This window comes from Zea mays, chromosome 10 (genome assembly GCF_902167145.1).
Source record: "Zea mays cultivar B73 chromosome 10, Zm-B73-REFERENCE-NAM-5.0, whole genome shotgun sequence".
In the NCBI taxonomy this organism is placed as follows: domain Eukaryota; kingdom Viridiplantae; phylum Streptophyta; class Magnoliopsida; order Poales; family Poaceae; genus Zea; species Zea mays.
Window position 1 is genome coordinate 4,796,226 of NC_050105.1, and position 7,462 is coordinate 4,803,687.

Genomic DNA, 7,462 nt, shown 5'->3' on the forward strand with positions numbered 1-7,462 from the left:
TTCTATATCCCATAAACAAGTTTCAAAACCATCACACAGCATTTTACTACTGCAAATTTACGTACTGTCGAATTCCAAAACAATAGGAGAGTAACAATATCATCCAAATACTGAACTGGTGTCCTGAGAGCACCTAGAGGGGGGGTGAATAGGTGATCCTGTAAAACTTAAACTTATAGCCACAAAACTTTGATTAAGAGTTAGCACAGTTAATGCCAAGTGGCTAGAGAGAAGATCTTGCACAATACGATAACCACAAAGAGTTCAACACAGAGAAGACACAGTGATTTATCCCGTGGTTCGACCAAGTACAAAACTTGCCTACTCCACGTTGTGGCGTCCCAACGGACGAGAGTTGCACTCAACTCCTCTCAAGTGATCCAATGATCAACTTGAATACCACAGTATTATGCTTTTCTTTTCTTATCCCGTTCGCGAGGAATCTCCACAACTTGGAGTCTCTCGCCCTTACACTTGAAGTTCACAAAGAAGCACGGAGTAAGGGAGGGAAGCAACACACACAAATCCACAGCAAAATGCGCACACACACGACCAAGAATCGAGCTCAAAAGACTATCTCAAAGTTCTCACTAGAACGGAGCTCGAATCACTGAGAATGACAAACGAATGCGCAAAGACTGAGTGTGGATGATCAAGAATGCTCTAAGGTTGCTTGGTGTTCTCCTCCATGCGCCTAGGGGTCCCTTTTATAGTCCCAAGGCAGCTAGGAGCCGTTGAGAGCAAATCTGGAAGGCCAATCTTGCCTTCTGTCGTCGGGTGCACCGGACAGTCCGGTGCACACCGGACACTGTCCGGTGGCCGATTTCCTTCCTAAAATGGCGCAGCCGACCGTTGCTGATCTGGGAGCCGTTGGCGCACCGGACATGTCCGGTGCACACCGGACAGTCCGGTGCCCCCTTCCGACCGTTGGCCCGGCCACGTGTCGCGCGCAGATTCCGCGGCCGACCGTTGGCCCGGCCGACCGTTGGCTCACCGGACAGTCCGGTGCACACCGGACAGTCCGGTGAATTTTAGCCGTACGCCGTCGGCGAATTCCCGAGAGCGGCCACTTCACGCCGAGTCAGCCTGGCGCACCGGACACTGTCTGGTGCACCACCGGACTGTCCGGTGTGCCAGACTGAGCTGAGTCTTGGCTGTACACAGCCAAGCCTTTTTCACCTCTTTTCTTTTCTTCTTCTTTCTGTTTCTAACACTTAGACAAGTATATTAGTACACAAAACCAATGTACTAAGGCTTAGAAACATACCTTTACTCTTGATTTGCACTTTGTCTATCCATGAGCATAAATTCACATTTAAGCACTTGTGTTGGCATTCAATCACCAAAATACTTAGAAATGGCCCAAGGGCACATTTCCCTTTCAATCTCCCCCTTTTTGGTGATTTATGCCAACACAACATAAAGCAACTAGAACAAGTGCAATATCACTTCAAATAAAACTCAAATTTATTTTGATTCCATTTTGGCATATATGGATCATCCTTTGCCACCACTTGGTTTGTTTTTGCAAATCAAACTCAAATCTCTATCTCTAAGTCGAACACACATGTTGAAGCATAAAGAGAGTCATTCCAAAAGAGATTGATCAAAGATTTCAAAAACTCCCCCTATTTCCCATAATCAACACTTCTCCCCACAAGAGGCCAACTTTTGACAAAAGAGACAATGCAAGAGTTTTGACAAAACAAAAAGCTCTATTTTACTATTTTCAAAATTTCTCAAGTGGTAGCTGATCCATTTATTGCTTTGGCCTTTATTTTCTCCCCCTTTGGCATCAAGCACCAAAACGGGATCAATCTTGGCCCTATAACCCCATTGCCTCACCAAAATCTTCAATTAAGAGCAAATGGCAATAAGAGTTCATGAGATGAACTTGGAAAAGTTACCCTCTTATCGGAGTGCAGTGGAAGTCTTTCATGGTCCAAGTCCACCTTTTCCCTTTCAAACCTCCTTTGAGACTAAAACAAGCAAACTCAAGCACATGGTTAGTCTCAAAGGGTCAAGTTGTAACACATCTCCCCCTAAACATGTGCACCACTTTGCAACGGACTTGTGAGGTCCAGGGAGTGTTTGTACAACTTGAGCACCATTATTAAGCTACAAAATGCAGAGGGAACATGATCAAAAGCATAAACACATGTATGCTACAATTCAATCCAAGTTCCGCGAATCTAAGACATTTAGCTCACTACGCAGCCTGCAAAAGGTCTTCTCATCTAGAGGCTTGGTAAAGATATCGGCTAGCTGGTTCTCGGTGCTAACATGAAACACTTCGATATCTCCCTTTTGTGGTGGTCTCTCAAAAAGTGATGCCGGATGTCAATGTGCTTTGTGCGGCTGTGTTCAACAGGATTTTCCGCCATTCGGATAGCACTCTCAATATCACATAGGAGTGGGACTTTGCTCAGATTGTAGCCAAAGTCCCGAAGGGTTTGCCTCATCCAAAGTAGTTGCGCGCAACACTGCCCTGCGGCAACATACTCGGCCTCAGCGGTGGATAGGGCAACAGAGGTTTGTTTCTTAGAGTTCCACGACACCAGGGACCTTCCTAAGAATTGGCACGTCCCTGATGTACTCTTCCTATCGACCTTACATCCAGCATAGTCGGAGTCTGAGTATCCAACCAAGTCAAAGGTAGACCCCTTTGGATACCAGAGCCCGAAGCAAGGCGTAGCAACCAAATATCTAAGAATTCGCTTCACCGCCACTAAGTGACACTCCTTAGGATCGGATTGAAATCTAGCACACATGCATACGCTAAGCATAATATCCGGTCTACTAGCACATAAATAAAGTAAAGACCCTATCATTGACTGGTATGCTTTTTGATCAACGGACTTACCTCCTTTGTTGAGATCGGTGTGTTCGTCGGTTCCCATCGGAGTCTTTGCGGGCTTGGCGTCCTTCATCCCAAACCGCTTTAGCAGATCTTGCGTGTACTTCGTTTGGGAGATGAAGATGCCGTCCTTGAGTTGCTTCACTTGGAACCCAAGGAAGTAGTTCAACTCGCCCATCATCGACATCTCGAATTTCTGCGTCATTACCCTGCTAAACTCTTCACAAGACTTTTGGTTAGTAGAACCAAATATTATGTCATCGACATAAATTTGGCACACAAACAAATCACCATCACATGTCTTTGTAAAAAGAGTTGAATCAGCTTTCCCAACCTTGAAAGCATTAGCAATTAAAAAGTCTCTAAGGCATTCATACCATGCTCTTGGGGCTTGCTTAAGTCCATAGAGCGCCTTAGAGAGCTTACACACGTGGTCGGGGTACCGTTCATCCTCGAAGCCAGGGGGTTGCTCCACGTACACTTCCTCCTTGATTGGCCCGTTGAGGAAAGCGCTCTTCACATCCATTTGGAACAACCTGAAAGAATGGTGAGCGGCATATGCTAGCAAAATACGAATGGATTCTAGCCTAGCCACAGGAGCAAAAGTCTCCTCAAAGTCCAAACCTGCGACTTGGGCATAACCTTTTGCCACAAGTCGAGCCTTGTTCCTCGTCACCATTCCGTGCTCGTCTTGTTTGTTGCGGAACACCCACTTGGTTCCCACAACATTTTGCTTAGGACGAGGCACCAGTGTCCAAACTTCATTCCTCTTGAAGTTGTTGAGCTCCTCTTGCATGGCCAACACCCAGTCTGGATCTAGCAAGGCCTCCTCTACCATGAAAGGCTCAATAGAAGAGACAAAGGAGTAATGCTCACAAAAATTAACTAATCGAGACCGAGTAGTTACTCCCTTGCTAATGTCACCCAAAATTTGGTCGACGGGATGATCCCTTTGAATCACCGCTCGAACTTGGGTTGGAGGTGCCGGTTGCGCTTCTTCCTCCATCACGTGATCATCTTGTGCTCCCCCTTGATCACACGCCTCCTTTTGACGAACCTGTTCATCATCTTGAGGTGGGGGATGCACCGTTGTTGAGGAAGAAGGTTGATCTCGTTCATCTTGTTCCTGTGGCCGCACTTCTCCAATCTTCATGGTTCGTATAGCGGCCGTCGGAACATCTTCTTCATCTACATCATCACAATCAACAACTTGCTCTCTTGGAGAGCCATTAGTCTCATCAAATACAACGTCGCTAGAGACTTCAACCAAACCCGATGATTTGTTGAAGACTCTATACGCCTTTGTATTTGAGTCATAACCTAACAAAAACCCTTCTACAGCTTTGGGAGCAAATTTAGAATTTCTACCCTTCTTCACTAGAATGTAGCACCTGCTCCCAAATACACGAAAGTAAGATACATTGGGTTTGTTACCGGTTAGTAGCTCATACGAAGTCTTCTTGAGGAGACGATGAAGGTAGACCCTGTTGGTGGCGTGGCAAGCCATGTTCACGGCTTCCGACCAAAAGCACTCGGGGGTCTTGAATTCTCCAAGCATAGTCCTCGCCATATCTATGAGCGTCCTGTTCTTCCTCTCTACCACACCATTTTGCTGAGGTGTGTAGGGAGCGGAGAACTCGTGCTTGATCCCCTCCTCCTCAAGGAACTCTTCCACTTGAAGGTTCTTGAATTCGGACCCGTTGTCGCTCCTTATCTTCTTCACCTTGAGCTCAAACTCATTTTGAGCTCTCCTTAGGAAGCGCTTGAGGGTCCCTTGGGTTTCAGACTTATCCTGCAAAAAGAACACCCAAGTGAAGCGGGAAAAGTCATCAACAATAACTAGACCATACTTACTTCCTCCTATGCTCAGATAGGCGACGGGTCCGAAGAGGTCCATATGTAGCAGCTCCAGGGGTCTTGATGTTGTCATCACATTTTTGGTGTGATGAGAGTCTCCCACTTGTTTCCCTCCTTGACAAGCTGCACAAGGTCTATCTTTTTCGAAATGAACATTGGTTAAACCTATCACATGTTCTCCCTTTAAAAGCTTGTGGAGGTTCTTCATCCCCACATGTGCTAAGCGGCGATGCCACAGCCAGCCCATGCAAGTCTTAGCCATTAAGCATGCATCTAGACCGGCCTCTTCTTTTGCAAAATCAACTAGGTAAAGCTTGCCGTCTAGTACACCCTTAAAAGCTAGTGAACCATCACATCTTTTAAAGACAGACACATCTACATTTGTAAACAAACAGTTATATCCCATATTGCATAATTGACTAACAGATAGCAAATTATATCCAAGAGACTCTACTAAAAACACATTAGAGATAGAGTGCTCATTTGAGATTGCAATTTTACCTAACCCTTTTACCTTGCCTTGATTCCCATCACCGAATATTATTGAATCTTGGGAATCTTTGTTTTTGACGTAGGAGGTGAACATCTTCTTCTCCCCCGTCATATGGTTTGTGCATCCGCTGTCAATAATCCAGCTTGAACCCCCGGATGCATAAACCTGCAAGGCAAATTTAGGCTTGGGTCTTAGGTACCCAACTCATGTTGGGTCCGGCAAGGTTAGCACAAATATCCTTAGGGACCCAAATGCAAGTTTTGTCTCCCTTGCATCTTGCCCCTAATTTTCTAGCAACTATTTTCCTATCCTTTCTACAAATAGCAAAGGAAGCATTTAGAGCACAATAAATTGTAGAAAGTTCATTCACTACTTTCCTAGGAGCATGAATAATATTCTTTCTAGGCACATGATGAATAGCATTTCTCCTAGACATTTTTCTACCATGCATATAGGAAGAACTAGAAGCAAACATGGCATGAGAATCAAAATCATCATAAGCGTTATAACTCCTATAAGCATTTCTAGTTTGTCTCCTATCATGGTACATAAAAGCATGGTTCTTTTTAGCACTACTAGCCATAGGGGCCTTCCCTTTCTCCTTGGCGGAGATAGGAGCCTTATGGCTTGTCAAGTCCTTGGCTTCCCTCTTGTAGCCAAGTCCATCCTTAATTGAGGGGTGTCTACCAATTGTGTAGGCATCCCTTGCAAATTTTAGCTTATCAAAATTACTCTTGCTAGTCTTAAGTTGAGCATTAAGACTAGCCAATTCATCATTAAGTTTGGAAATTGAAACTAGGTGTTCACTACAAGCATCAATGTCAATATCTTTACACCTATTACAAGTTTCAACAATTTCTACACAAGAATTAGATTTACTAGCTACTTCTAGTTTATCATTTAAATCATCATTAAAACTTTTTAACTTAGCAATAGTTTCATGACAAGAAGATAATTCACTGGAGAGCATTTCATTCCTCTTAATTTCTAGAGCAAGAGATTTCTAAGCTTCTACAAATTTATCATGTTCTTCATACAACAAATCCTCTTGCTTTTCTAACAGTATATTCCTATCATTTAAGGCATCAATCAATTCATTAATTTTGTCTACCTTAGTTCTATCTAATCCCTTGAATAAGCATGAGTAATCTATCTCATCATCATCACTAGACTCATCCTCACTTGAGGAAGCATAAGTACTAGTATTAGGAGTGCTTACTTTCTTTTCCCTTGCCATGAGGCAAGTGTGACGCTCGTTGGGGAAGAGGGATGACTTGTTGAAGGCAGTGGCGGCGAGTCCCTCATTATCAGAATCGGACGAGGAGCAGTCCGAATCCCACTCCTTGCCAAGATGAGCCTCGCCCTTTGCCTTCTTATAGTTCTTCTTTTTCTCCCTCTTGTTCCCTTGATCCTGATCACTATCATTGTCGGGACAGTTAGCAATAAAATGACCAAGCTTACCGCATTTGAAGCATGAGCGCTTCCCCTTGGCTTTGGTCTTGCTTGGCTGTCCCTTGCGACCTTTAAGCACCGTCTTGAATCTTTTGATGATGAGAGCCATCTCTTCATCATTAAGTCCGGCCGCCTCAATCTGTGCCACCTTGCTAGGTAGCGCCTCCTTGCTTCGTGTTGCCTTGAGAGCACGGGGTTGCGGCTCGTTGATCGGACCATTCAAGGCGTCGTCCACGTACCTCGCCTCCTTGATCATCATTCGCCCACTAACGAATTTCCCAAGAACTTCTTCGGGCGACATCTTGGTGTACCTGGGATTTTCACGAATATTGTTCACCAAATGAGGATCAAGAACGGTAAATGACCTTAGCATTAGGCGGACGACGTCGTGGTCCGTCCATCGCGTGCTCCCGTAGCTCCTTATTTGGTTGATAAGGGTCTTGAGCCGGTTGTAGGTTTGTGTCGGCTCCTCGCCCCTTATCATCGCGAACCGTCCAAGCTCGCCTTCCACCAACTCCATTTTGGTGAGCAAGGTGACGTCATTTCCCTCATGAGAGATCTTGAGGGTGTCCCAGATCTGCTTGGCATTGTCCAAGCCGCTCACCTTGTGATACTCGTCCCTGCACAAAGAGGCTAGCAACACAGTAGTAGCTTGTGCATTTTTATGAATCTGTTCATTAATAAACACAGGACTATCCGAGCTATCAAATTTCATTCCACTTTCCACAATCTCCCAAATGCTTGGATGGAGAGAAAACAGGTGAGTACGCATTTTGTGGCTCCAAAATCCGTAGTCCTCTCCA